The sequence below is a fragment of the Pseudophryne corroboree genome, chromosome 5, assembly GCF_028390025.1.
Source record: "Pseudophryne corroboree isolate aPseCor3 chromosome 5, aPseCor3.hap2, whole genome shotgun sequence".
Taxonomy (NCBI): domain Eukaryota; kingdom Metazoa; phylum Chordata; class Amphibia; order Anura; family Myobatrachidae; genus Pseudophryne; species Pseudophryne corroboree.
The window spans coordinates 837,877,686-837,891,764 of NC_086448.1; the positions used below are offsets into that span (position 1 = coordinate 837,877,686).

The 14,079-nt window shown below is 43.4% G+C and overlaps 1 long non-coding RNA gene across 1 annotated transcript; it reads left to right on the forward strand.

Annotated features, from left to right (window-relative positions):
* Positions 1-10,076: 10,076 nt before the first annotated feature.
* Positions 10,077-11,952, forward strand: LOC134929522 (uncharacterized). Its single transcript, XR_010178611.1, has 3 exons — positions 10,077-10,345; positions 10,422-10,634; positions 11,175-11,952. It is a non-coding gene; the product is annotated as an uncharacterized LOC134929522 (long non-coding RNA).
* Positions 11,953-14,079: the final 2,127 nt, after the last annotated feature.

The window sequence follows — 14,079 nt, forward strand, 5'->3', positions numbered from 1 at the left end:
CATTACATCATTGTTTCTACCGTCGGGTCGTAAATCAAATCCATGGGAATTACAGTTTCCTCACTCCTTAAACTCATCACCCTGGTACTTCGTTTGCACTTCGTTAAAGCCTGACCGCATCTAAATATCAAGCCAATCGTTATGATAACACCTAAGATACATAGGAGAAACTTCCCTACATCCATTATGACTCCTTGAGCCCATTCTCCTAAACCGGAGAACCAATTTCGCGGGTTCAACCATGACACCCAACCAGTCAGCTCATTACTCACAGCAGCAAGGGTGAGATTGTGTCTCCTGCGAAATTCCCACTTCAGTTGGAGAATATCGTCCATCTTTTGGTCTATGACCTCGACCGGGTCCTCTGTACTATTTGTAATATATGTGCAACATTTCACGCCGTACTGCGTTACCAGTGTGACACAATATCCACCTGTTACTGCTGTGAGATAATTGAGAATCATTCTATGCTGAACTAGTTCTGTTTTATAAGCTTGAAGTTCTCTTCCAGTATACCTAAACGTGTCATCATACATTTCTGTGATATTGTCTAACAAATTTGCGAGCGCAGATATGTATTTATAATTCAACACTCCTCTGGCGGTGCGAGTGATGTCTAACGCGATTAGAAACTGAATCCCGGTGGATTCATGGATCATGTCAGAGGCCGGATGCTCTGTTCTTTCTATCAGGTGCCGTTTAACTACGTGCTCGTAATGGGTGTGAGTATAAGGAGCTTGGGCAACACGGTGTATATCTTTCATTTTGGCATGTGATACAGTCATTACTTCAGGCAATACTTTTCCAATATAACACAATCCTTCCGAGTTTGGGGCAAGCCACTCATACGCCTTCCTCCTGCATATGAAATATGCATCATCGGGGAGAACATATGGGACGGAGTAGGACATAACCATATTACACATCTTCCATGTGAAATCTCCTAACCCTAATTCTCCCATCTGTCTAGTACACGTATCAGCTTGTACGATATGTGCACAGTATCCTGGTGATACCTCTCCAACTCTCGTAATCCTATTTCCTAGGGTATACCTATATCGGAAAGATTTTCCTCTACTGGCTATGTGGCGTATAAGCTCTGTATCTGTCGGCATTCTATCTGCTCTATATGAAAAGGTCATGGTTTGGTTACTCCATGACACCTCCCAATTTCCCGGCTTTCGGGGATTGGAAATGTTAAAACATATGAGGGATCTATCCACATGATATTGGTGGAGCTTCAAACTAGGAGGACTGGAGATATTAAACCTCCTGTCCACCGGCCTCCCACCACTTAGCTCAAGTACCTCCCCTATCGTTAAAGGAAATGGTACTAGTCCTGATTTGCTATGACCTTGAGGTACTTGAGAGCATACCCAACAATCTGTTTGATTTAACACACTACCCACTAAGGAGTGATAGTCACTCAATGGATGCCGGTCCATGTGGATATTAAAACTGGATTGGCATTTCTTGATGCACCCATCCTCAACTACGTTGTCACAGAGCCTACAGATACAGTTTTCTTCAGCTAACAATCCTTCACAATGTTTACAAATAACATGGCTGCTAGATTGTTTCCGGTACTCGCCTTTGCCTTGGTGGTTGTGTTGCTATTGGAAATTTACACCTCCGTCTCAGTCATCATAAACCCATTCTAGAACCTCTCTCGACCTCCATGGTACTCTCGCCGGAACAGACTGCTCTGGTCAACATCATGGTCAACAGGAAAATCCGGATCACAGTCTCTTGGGGCAAGTCCATCTTATAGGAGGAAACGAAGAAGAAATTTGTAATGGGGGTACAGGAAAACAGTTTGAGGGGGAGAGAAACTTGTTACGATAATTAAGTTCTCTAGTCTTGTTGTTCTTCTTGTTCTGCTGTCATCTCAAAGGTGCTGTCTCTCAGTCTTCCAAACGAACATTCCGGTGATGCAATATTCCTTCCAAACCAGCGAACTTTCTGTAAGGAGCAAAAAATCTTGCATTACCATTTGCCTAACTGAGGTGTGACATACCATCTTTAAAACATGAAAACATGAGAAAGAAGAGAGAAAACAAAAAAAAAACAAAAGAGAGAGAGAACAATTCATATATGTATATATCACATAAATCAACAGAGAACAACAACAGGGAAAAAAAACATTTTTCAAACATTTTAAAACATTGTCAGATCATCAGGCTGTCATATCTACATGTCCAATGGTTTCCTTGCGCAGTCCCTCCCCCCAGCACTTCCATATTCCACTGTCTGTATCTGGCCAGAATACATTGATGCGGATAGGTCATGCTGGGGTTTGGTAGACTTCTGCAAAGACCAAGTATATATGCAATGTTTGAATCCTACCAATAATCGTCAGAGATGGGGAGAGAGAAAAAGAAACATTTCACAGATACATTTACAACGTTTCACCCGGTCATTCCTGTGTCTTCAGGGAATGACCTCCCAATTTATTAACTATAACCTCAGGCTTACCATCAGTCCTAATGATCACCTTTCCTGATTGCACATTATGGGTGTGGCTCAAAATTCTTCCTATATGATCCCTGATTATAATTGTGTGTGTTATAATTTTGCTCATTTCTTGGTCTAGGGGGTCTGACTTTATGTGGGTTATTACAGTTGCTGGCATAATGCCCTTCTCTTCTACAATGATAACAAATCCTTGGCTTTCTCCATGTGCTAGGGGCCTGGGGTTTTGGTCGACTTGATGCCTCCTCTAGTGCTTGGATGCTCAGTACCATCAACCGTTCTCCCTGCGCTTCCCTGGTTCTTTGGATATTGCGGTCATGCTCGATAGCGGACTCTCTTAATGCAGCCACCGAGATACCTCTCCAATGGGGTATAGAGGTTTGTACCCTAATTTTTAGTGTGTCTTTTAAGCTGTCCATTAATACAGACACAGCTACCTCTCTGTGATGTACGTTAGTTTCAATGTCATCTATACCAGTGTACCTAGCCATATCCTGCAGAGCCCGGTGAAAATACTCTGATGCGGATTCACCCTCTTTTTGTTTTATTGTAAAGATTTTATTCCACTTTACTACTGTAGGAAAATATACTTCTAACTGTAGATTGATTCTTTTTACATTATCTTGGTTATACTTGTCTGTTAGTGGTACTTCCTCATCTAGCTTACAGTCAGCGATAAATTTCAATGAATCAACTTTGGGGGGTAAGCATGCCCTCAAAACTGTCCTCCAATCTTTGTTATTTGGCTCTGCAGTGTTTCCTAGCACTCTTATGTATTTTTGACAAGCAACTAAGTCTTTCCTGGGATCAGGAAATTCAGACAGAATTGTTCTTAATTCTGTTCGGGAAAAGGGGCAGTACATGGCGATGTTCCTGACAGGAGTGACTCCTGTAGAGTCAGTTTTCCCATTTGGTACTGCAATTACCCTGACAGGATTAAGTCCAGTAACGTCATTCTGAATTGATTCCACGATATGAGGTACATTTGTTTGTGCGTGATGTATAATACCATACGTACCTGTGGACACGACCTCACCTGACCCTCCGTTAGGGGGTTTGATTACAGTCTTTACCGATTTGGTCGCGTCCACCTGGATGTCTTGTGTGATGGCTGCTGGAAAAGGCTCCGACATTGTGCTGGGCTCACCTTCTTGTTGGTGATCCTGAGGAAAGTTTAACAAGGGATGCGACTTGCATGGGTTAATAGTTGTACATTTAACACTTTCATTTTTATAAACCTTATTACGTTTTACACTTTCATTTTTAATACAGTTACTAAGTGCCTTTTTATCGTACAACATTGTGCCTTTCTCCGCAACCATAATCCTCTCCATTGCCATGTCTCTCCTCTCAAGATGAAAGTTAGGTATGTAAGTTACATTTCTTTGCATTTCACTTTCCTGTTGCCATAACTGTAAACAATCATAATGTCTGATCCGTTGCTTCCAGGATTTTATGAGACAGATCCTCCGCCTTAAATTATGCAATACCTCTAAGTCAAAACTACCTATCCCAGGAAATGGTGCTTTATTCCCCGCAGTCATTCGTGTCCATTCATCACAAAAGGTCTCAGTGTGGGGACCATACCTCCTCCTCATTACTAACCGAGCAGACCCTCGGGGTCTGCAAGCCTCTGCAGTCTGAACCCTGACTGCTGAACGTCCCTGTGTTGTGCACTTGGCTTCCATTGTGGACCTCTTTTAACACAGAAAAAACTTCCTAAAATGCACCAAACACAGTCTACGTTGGAAATCCTTAAAGCTCTTCCACTGAACTTCTTCTGCTCCGGGTATCTCCGGTCCGCCTTCTAGCAGACACGTGTAACCGTTGCAGGCCCTATCTCTAGAGATTTTCCTGTGACCAGTAAAAATTCCCTTCTTTACACAAATCACGCTTGCATGTGCTCCCTACAACACGTATGAGGGCTAGATTTACGTATGGATATACTACCTCATATCACGTTGTGTTATTGGTCACACATACAACCGTACGGTCCAATCGTACTACTTATAGACACTTGTTGCCCATAAATGGTAGGATCATTGGAGTCTCCCTACTGTGCTCCAAAACAGATCACACTCTGTTGCACGTTTTCACTCAGACCGTGCTCATCACGTCTTCACCTTGACCGTGATTCACCAAGACTTATTTCACCAAGATTTACTTCACCAAGATTTCACAAAGACTTCACCAAGAGGAGTTCAATACACTCATACCGTTTTCAACCCACTATCATTCTATAGTTTTCTGATCAGAAAAATCATTTCCCGTAGTCTGATAGCTGTCCACAGAGGCATTACAGTAAAGTAAGGTATTTAAACTAAGTTTTGGAAAACTGAAATCAATTTGTGCTATTATCACGTGGCTATGCTATACCGCCCCCACTAAAACAATGCTATTGTGCGATTTGAGTTTCGGTGGGCGTACCCAGACGCTCCGTTGCGTAATATACGCTGCGTATGTCGGCCTTTGTGTTGCGTTCGCGAGTCTCAGCCTTTTGTTAGAGACACGTGTACGCTGGCCATACAAAAATACAATTAGCACGTTTATCAATGTAGATGATCTTTAACTGTAATCATCTACCAAGCACCACACAGGTCTTTCCTTGTATCTCAGGCGAAGCTGTGCGTGTGTTTTACAAATTACCCCTTAATGTATCGTTTTTACTCTTTAACTACCAATAGCACAAATCTTTCTCAGCACGTTATCAATTGTGAAATGGCAAACAGGAGAGTGACATGAAAATATACGAAAAAAGAAATGCAGCTATATGCGTGTGTACGCAAAACAAAAATAAAACAGTTTTAAAAGATACTAGCGTGTTGTTCTTACCTCCGGTTCCCGGATTCCTTCAGCACCCTTTACTAAGCGAAGCAGACGCTTATCCCGTCAGCACTGCGAAGAATATGATCTCCCGCCCTTTGCTGATGGATAATGTCTGCTGAAATTACCTAGCAGAGATATGTGAAGGACAGGACGAGCTGCCAATTGATAAAGCCAAATATTTATCTTATATAAAACCCTTTATGAGGTCTAAGAACACTGTACGCTATTTACGTATGGAGTACCGTAAGGGTACGCTCGTTGCGTAACAATCGCTTAGCCGTGGTCGAGACGCTCAAGCGTCACGTTCGCTCATGGCCAAGAGATCACAGGCAGGCACGCTATTGGCTGCCGACTAACGGAATGGTTCACTATAGCGTAACGGACGCTGTATCGGGAGCGGGCTGCTCGAGCGATACAGACGCTCACGAGAATACGCTGTTGGTATCGGGCACACTTATAGGTGAGCGACTACCGTAATGCTACGCTATCAGCGTAGCGGACGCTCGAGACCACGAGGAGATCACGAGCGGCGCAAACGCTCACAATGTTAAACCTTTATATCTAAACCATAAACATTGTAATATGCTGTAAAACCTTAGTGTAGAGATGGGGTGTAGATGCAACACAATGTAACCTTATTAACTTAAAAGCTGTTTGAGCGTCACCGACGCTCTGAGAATACTTAACACTATAAGAAATACACAGATACCGTGCTTAGGGTCCAACGCCTAATATATATATTATGAATGTTATACTTGCAAAAGAATTAATACAATACAAGTCATACACTACAATATAACATAGACTACCTAACCAGATAACTACACAGGAAATACAATACAATACTATTACGTTTAAGAGACTACGAGAGAAAGAGGAGAAGAGAGAGAGAGAGAGATATGGCCCATAACAACAAGATAGACAATATGATTGCGGAGAAAACTTACGCACAAAGGAAACGATCGCATGCGCCTCTGGACATCCAGCTCCCGATTTTCAGCAATGATAACCGTTGAAGAGTGAGAGCTGGATGTGATCGGCTTGTCTATTTATGCCCCACACACAATACAATTCAATGGTCCCTACAACCTCATTGTTCATTGGACACAGGAATTCCTCCTCGCATTATAACAAAAGGTCATAGGTTGATTCATACAGGTGGGCTGTGACTATTTCCAACAGCTCAGGTGGGAGGGAAACTGGGTTTCCCGCCGCATGGATAATTAAGTGCAAATAATAGTAAATGGACATAAACTTCTTATGTCCATAACTATTCGCATGAGCGATTAATCCGCTTCAAACCAACACCGGAATATTGCTAATTAGATACTCTTCCGATGGATACTAAACACCACTGTATTACTCCTGTCTGACCCTTCGTATCAAACAAAGGGGGATTTCTCTGTTCATGAACATTCTACATTAACCAAACTTTCAGAATCTATCAAAGGGACCATGATCTACAAAATACATTATATAGTGAAAATATGTAACGAAAGAGTCGCCCGCTACGAACACATGAACTCTACCGTAAATGCACATACCGCGCGCCCGCGGGTGCCCGCAACAGCGAGTATGCGCACGCACGGGAGAGCGCACGCATGCGCAGCGCAGACCTGTGTGAGGTGCAAATATGGCAGTGTGCATCGTGATATTTTTCTGACTTTGACATGGGTTTAGCTAGTGGAGAGGTGAGAGGAAGTTGGTGTTTTGGAGTTGGTGATTTGTTGGTCGGTTTTGGAGGTTTCTTGCGATTGTTGAGTGCTGTATTGTGTGTGTAAGTAGTCTTGTGGTAATTGTTGTGTAGTCTCTTTAAAGTTTGTGTAATTTTTAGTGTTTGTGCATTTTACTTTCAGTCTATTGTCATTGTGTGTGTGTGTGTGTGTGTGTGTGTGTGTGTGTGTGTGTGTGTGTGTGTGTGTGTGTGTGTGTGTGGTTGGTGTGCAGTGGTAGTGGAGGAGTGTGTTTTGTGGTTTTTTTTATTAGTGTTATTTGTCATTATTATGTACCAGTCAGAGGTGAGTGAGAGGGAGGAGGTGAGTGAGAGGGAGGAGGTGAGTGAGGTGGAGGAGGTGAGTGAGGGGGAGGAGGTTAGTGAGGTGGAGGAGGGTGAGGTTGCTGCTGTGGCCTCGAGTGATAGTGACAGTGATGGTGGTGTTGCTCCGCAGCCATGCACCACTACCAAGACGGGCAGAAATGTTAAATTTAGCTTTGCGGCAAATATGGTTTTGGTGCATGAGTTGATGCGCCATCATCGCCAGCTGTTTGGGCGTGATGCGGCCAAGGTGTCTTCGCGCAGGAAAACTGTTCTGTGGGGGAAGGTAGTAGCGGCAGTAAACAGTGAGGGTGTGGTGAAGAGGACCGAGGACACGTGTCGGAAGAGATTCTATGACATCAAGCGCCGTGTCAAGGCCAAGATGGCAAAGGAGGCTAAGTCAGCCAGGCAAACAGGGGGTGGCCATCCCTTTATAGCGTCTTATCGGGAGTGGGAGGAACCTGTGCGGACCCTTATTCCGCATGAAGTTGTTGGTGCGACTAATGTGCGGGATTCGGATCGTCCTAGGCCTGATGGTGAGTTTATTTTTACAAATCTGTTATATCTGCATATGTGTTTATGTCTAATTAGTATTTTTAAAATGATATCGTATTGTTAATATATTTTTATGTTCTAAATTGATTATCTGTTTGTGTTTGATTTTAAAATATTTTGTGTTTGTATAGTGAGGTGTTAAGGTGCATACACACGGAGCGATATAACTGAGCGATTTTGACTATATAGTCAAAATCGCTCAGAAAGTTAGTCCATATCGCTCTGTGTGTACACAGGCAGCGACAGCGATGCGCGTCCCCGCCAGATCGCTATCGCTGCTAAAAATAGACTCTGCAGGCAAGTCAATTTTTAGCAGCGACAGCGATCTCATGAAGCAAAGCCACTATTATTACCTGAGCGGAGGCTGAAGAGGGAAGAGCCAGCAGCACATCAACCTTCAGCACAGGAGCCCCAAGTACGTGAGTATGAATACTGCTATTCTCTGTTCGGGAGGTGGGGAGAGGGGGGAGATGCCGCTCTGTAGCGTCCGGTCCCGGGGGGGAGGGCTCGGGCACGTGCGCCGCACATTAATGTCAGGTCCGGGAGGGGGAAGTTGGCGCCGAGTGTCCGTGTAGCCGGGCGGTGCAGGTCCAGGGTAGGTGGCACAGTGGGACGACGTGTAGTCCGGAGAGCAGCTCCTCTCAGGCTGATGAGTCTCCGTCCCTTAGCCCACTTGGATCTAGCTTCAACCCTGAGGTGAGAGCCGCTGACATGCTGAGGTGAGCAGCACTGTCAGTCTATGGGAAGGGGGGGGGAATGATTGTGCTGTCCATTCCATGGAGGGGAGGGGGGGGGGTGATGGTGCTATCCTGCTGTGTGTGGTGGGGGAGAGGTGCTGTTGTCCTGCCAGTCTATATGGGGGTGGGGGGGGGGGGCATGATGGTGCAGTACTGTCTGTCAATGGAGGGGGGGGGGGGTGATCTGTCCGTCTGTCTATGGGGAGGTGGAGAGGTCCGAACTTCACAGGATATTACGTGAGTACTTTTTTATTTTTTTACAGGTACCCCTATTGGATTCTACTGGACAAGGGGACGTGATTGGCGGCGTGGGATGTAGGTAAGTATGTGTGAGTGAGTGTGTGTGTTTTAAATAAATTTTTACTTTCACGGTGTGTGAGTTGTGTCTTTTTTTGGGTATTTCTTTTGTTGTGGAACTACAGGTACCAGCGGGCCCGTTTCCCCCTGCATGCTGGTACTTGTGGTTCTCCAAGTACCAGCATGCGGTGGAGGCTTGCTGGGACTTGTAGTTCCACAGCAAAAGACAATATTCTTTTTATGTCATTTTGAAAGGCTATCAGCCTCCCATCCACCGCCCACGGATGGGGGGACAGCCTCGGGCTTCACCCCTGGCCCTTGGGTGGCTGGAGGGGGGGACCCCTTGATTTAAGGGGTCCCCACTCCTCCTGGGTACCCCGGCCAGGGGTGACTAGTTGGGGGGTAATGGCACGGCCGCAGGGACCAATATAAAAGTGTCCCCCGGCTGTGGCATTATGTCCCTGGCTAGTGGAGCCCGGTGCTGGTTTTAAAAATACTGGGGATCCCTATGTCTTTTGTCCCCCGTATTTTTTAAACCAGGACCGGACGCAGAGCCCGGTGCTGGTTGTCTAAATACGGGGGAACCCTACGCATTTTTTCCTCTGTATTTTAACAACCAGGACCGGTTCAAAGAGCCCGAGGCTGGTTATACATAGGAGGGGGGACCCCAGGAATTTGTTTTTTTTTACTTTTAGCTATTTAAATACCAGCCACCCTGTAAAATCATCCTATATATGACACTCCCCCACTTATCCCCTTATTTAAATGAGATAGTCAAAATCTCCCATAGCCAAAATCTCTTGCATAGTTAGAGAAAATTGCTGGAAAAGTTAGTCAAAATCTCCGACTGCCAGTTCAAGGGAAATCTCTCAGTCAAAATCTCTCATAGCCAAAATCTCTCCGTGTGTATGCACCTTTAGGTAGTAATGGTTTTTTTTTTTTTTTTTTTTTTGTTTAATGTCTGCTGTATTTTACTTGTCTTTGTGGCCAATATGTTAGTGTAGATGGCTAAGTATTGTATGTTTTCTTTTTTCTTTTTTTTCTAATTTTTCAGTTTTTTAAATTTTATTTTCAAATTTACTCATTAATGTAATAATTTAAAATATATGGTAATACATGTGTGTATATTCAGCTGTTGGCCATGGAAAATTAGACTACTTGGCTATGTTTTTGTCTTTGGAAATGGAACCTCATTAGCCTGTTTACAAAAAATGAAGCAACCCATTGTTTCAACATTTATTGTTAGAAACTGTACCCATAATGGTAATCATATGTCCACATCACTAAATGTTGCTGCTTACAGAAGTACACACTGTAATTAAAGGTCATAAACACCAATGTATCATTTTTACAGTACGAAAGCAAGCCACCACTTCCAGAACACAAGCAACACTGTCAAGAGCTGTGGATGCTGGCGATACAGGTAACGCAAAAATGACACCTGTTAATGTGTCCACCACAAAAAATCAAAAAAATCTAATGTTTGCATTAATCCATAGGAACTTCAACATCGCATCACAGTCCACAAAGACGTCCTTCACAGGGGTCTGGCAGCCACACGAGCAGGCCTAGCAAGAGACGTCATCCTGACGACGCACCAACACCAGCATTAAGCACACCCCCACGTCGTATTTCTACTGTGTTGCCTCAGCCACCAGAACACATTTTGGAGAGTACTCAATCACAGGGACGACATTCCCCTCAGCTGTCTGGTGAGTAAACACAAAACACAAATTACACATCAGCCAAAAAATGAAATAATCCTAGTAATTGTTAAAATCAAAAAACCACTAACAATTTTTTGCAATTTTAGAGTGTTCTCTTGCGCCTTACAGTAGTATTGTGTTGTCATTATTTATTTGAATAGTAAAATATTGAGCTTCAGGTAGATTCACACCCTTTCACAATGGTGATAGAATTCATATTGTCATTTACTGTTTGAAATTTTAATGCAAGTACGATATGGCGGGTGACAAATCACTTTTTTTCATGGTGTAAACTTTGTACCTCTGTGTGTTTGTTTCGTAAGTGTGGTATTTGTCAAACATGTGTCCACTTTTGTTTTGAAGTCATTTTTTTCAACATAAAAACCAACATAATTGGCCTTTTTGATTGTGTATACGAGTCTAGGTGAACATCCTAATTTGCTTTAGAAAAATGTTTGACAAACAAGTCTAGAAAGTTAAACTAAATATGAAAACCAGCATAATTTTCGAATACACTCAAATGTTGTCCCCTTAAACCCCATACAGAACCAGACATCATGCCCCCGGAAGCCCAGCAGGAATCTGAACAGGAAACATACACATGGAGGATCTGCAAGCAATAGATGTTAACCAACCAAGCACGCCTCAGGAAATTACCCCACCACCTCAAATGTCACCACACCCACAATTGAGCCAAACAACCCCCCCGCAACAACCTGAACCATCATTTTGGGTAACATGGAACCATCAACAGGCACAGAATATTGATTGCCTACGCACACACACCTAATACCTAGCCTGTCTGCCCCATCATCTCCCGAGACTGTGTAGAAACACAAGCAGGCTCAATGTCCAGCTATGCAGAGTCGCAAACAGTATGGAGCAGATGAGAGCAGATAACAGCCAACTTATTGTTACCTTTCAGCGCATAATGGATGAGCAACACCGCCATCAACAGGCCTTCATTCAGTTAATTCAAGGTAATCAAATTATATCCGAAACTATGTCTCGCATCATAGACAACAACACAACTTACGGCAACCCTGGCTAACCTCAGTCAAAATATTAATTTGTTGGCACAACACCAACAAGGTTCCAGCTCAGGGACCAACACACCTACACAGACCCCAATTTCATCACCAGTTCGAAGATCAAGCCGAATCCGCTCCACTGCCCAAACCAAACCCACGTCAGCCACCAAAGAACAGCCTAAGAAATAGGCCACCCTGCAGCTGGAGACACATTGTTGACAATACTAGGTCTACACAATAGCAGTTATTTGTAATGAAAACACATTTTGTACAGTAATAAATGTGAAAAGTGATTGATGTGCAATGTGTTATGTGCAAAAAACTGTCAGTGTAAGAGGAAAATTCTTAGAGTTAACACTCACATGTGTTGGGAATATTCTAGCATCATTACTAACATGAACGTTTACCACATCACAGCCATAATTATGTGTAAACAATTTTGTAAGGTTGGTGTTAGTCAATGTATGTTTGGCTAATTGGCACACATTACTCAATGTCCATTATGTTGTGCTAATGAGGTAACATATTTCAAACACAGCTTTAGAAGAAAGTCGACACACAACAAACACAAACAATAGGCTAAGCAATAATGGTTGTTAGTGCATACTAAATTATTATGTAGTATTGTGGCAAACATTACCTTTGAATGTGAAAAAGAAACTTTTAACATTATAAACACATAATTACTAACCAAAAACGCTATACAAATAGCTAAGTAACTGATACCCAACAGTTAGACATAAACACATATCAAGCATATAAACAACACTCAGCTGACTAGCTCAAGAGGGAGCAAGAGCTACATTACTACAGAAAATACATTGGTGTGCGTTAATTGTTCATATACAAAGCACACAGGCAAATTTACTTACCGCTAAAATGTGCCAAAATCAGGTCTTGCCTTACCTGCCTCCCTATATCTGTACTCACAGTGTCACCAGATGTTTCTAAATCCTCTGCTTGCTGACTGTTTTCTTCATCATCATCATCATCATGTGGCAGATGTTGCTGCAAACACATGTTATGAAGAAAACAGCAGCAGAACACAATCCTAGTCACCTTTAAGGGACTATACAACAAAAGCCCGGCAGACTTATCCAGACACCGAAACCTTGATTTCAGTACACCAAAACATCGTTCTATCACATTCCGCGTAGACTTATGTGCATGATTGTAATTGTGTTCAGCAGTGGAATCAGGGGCGGACAATGGAGTCAGAAGCCAAGAGTAGCAGCCATAACCCCCATCACCTGAAAAACAGAGATTAGCAGCATTGTAAAATATTGATGCACAAACACAGTGCTAACATTATGTGCAGGTTGAGGTAAGCACAAAATTAAACACAAATACTTGGTACATACCCAGCAGCCAGCCATCTGGCATTTCTCCAGCCTCAAATTTATCAAAGAGGGATGACTGACTGAGGATGAAGGAGTCATGGCAGCCGCCAGGGTAACCCGCAACAACACTCATAATTTTGAGATTTGCATCACAAACCACCTGGACAATAGTTGATTCCCCAAAATGTCTATTTATATAAATATATTGCCTGCCCCTAGGTGGTCTCAGCTCAACGTGTGTGCAATCTATGGCACCCAGCACATTTGGCATGCCAGCAAGCTCATAGAAAGCTACCTTGACTGCATGCCACTGAGACTCCTGGGTAGGGAAGCAGATAGAGGCATCTATGTGGGATTCAAATGCATCCAAAGCCTGAGTGTACAGTCAAAAATATAAGGTGAGTGTCTTAAGCACTTTGTTCAAATATACTGTTATAAATTCACATTACACAATACAGAAATGGGGCATAGAGGAGTATGTATGGTTTGCCTCACCTGATTTTAAATATTTTGAAAAGGTGGGCTGTGAGATTCCTATTACATCGCCTGTCACAGCCTGAAAGCTGCCAGTAGCCATAAAATGCTACACAGCCAGGAGTTTGTGCAGGCCTGAGACAGAGCGAGAGCGTGCTGTCTCAGGGTCTAGCCCAGTTTGACAAGGTCATACAGACGGAAAATGTTGGTTCTATTTAGCCTGAACATCTGTATGACCTGGTCATCGGCCAATGCGTTCAAGTTCAAACGCCCCCTAAAAACCGAGGCCTGCGCAGCCTCCGCGGCACCTGTACATCCTGCTGACCATGTTCAGTTTCCTATCCCTGGTTTCTTGTAGCCTCATGGAGCAGTCTCAGGAATCCCACAGCAAAACCAAATTCACTGCTACACACGGCAGCAGCCATTTCAGAGTGATTGATTTGGCAAATGTGCTGGCCCACCTTTTAAAGGGCCAAAAATGCAGGTGTGATTAATGATGAAGTCGGAACACATGTAAACACGCTTCTCAAAAGCAAGTCTACTTTTTTCCCGTGTATTTTTATGAATTGTATTTTTTTACGACCGCAAATGCTCTTTCACGGTAGA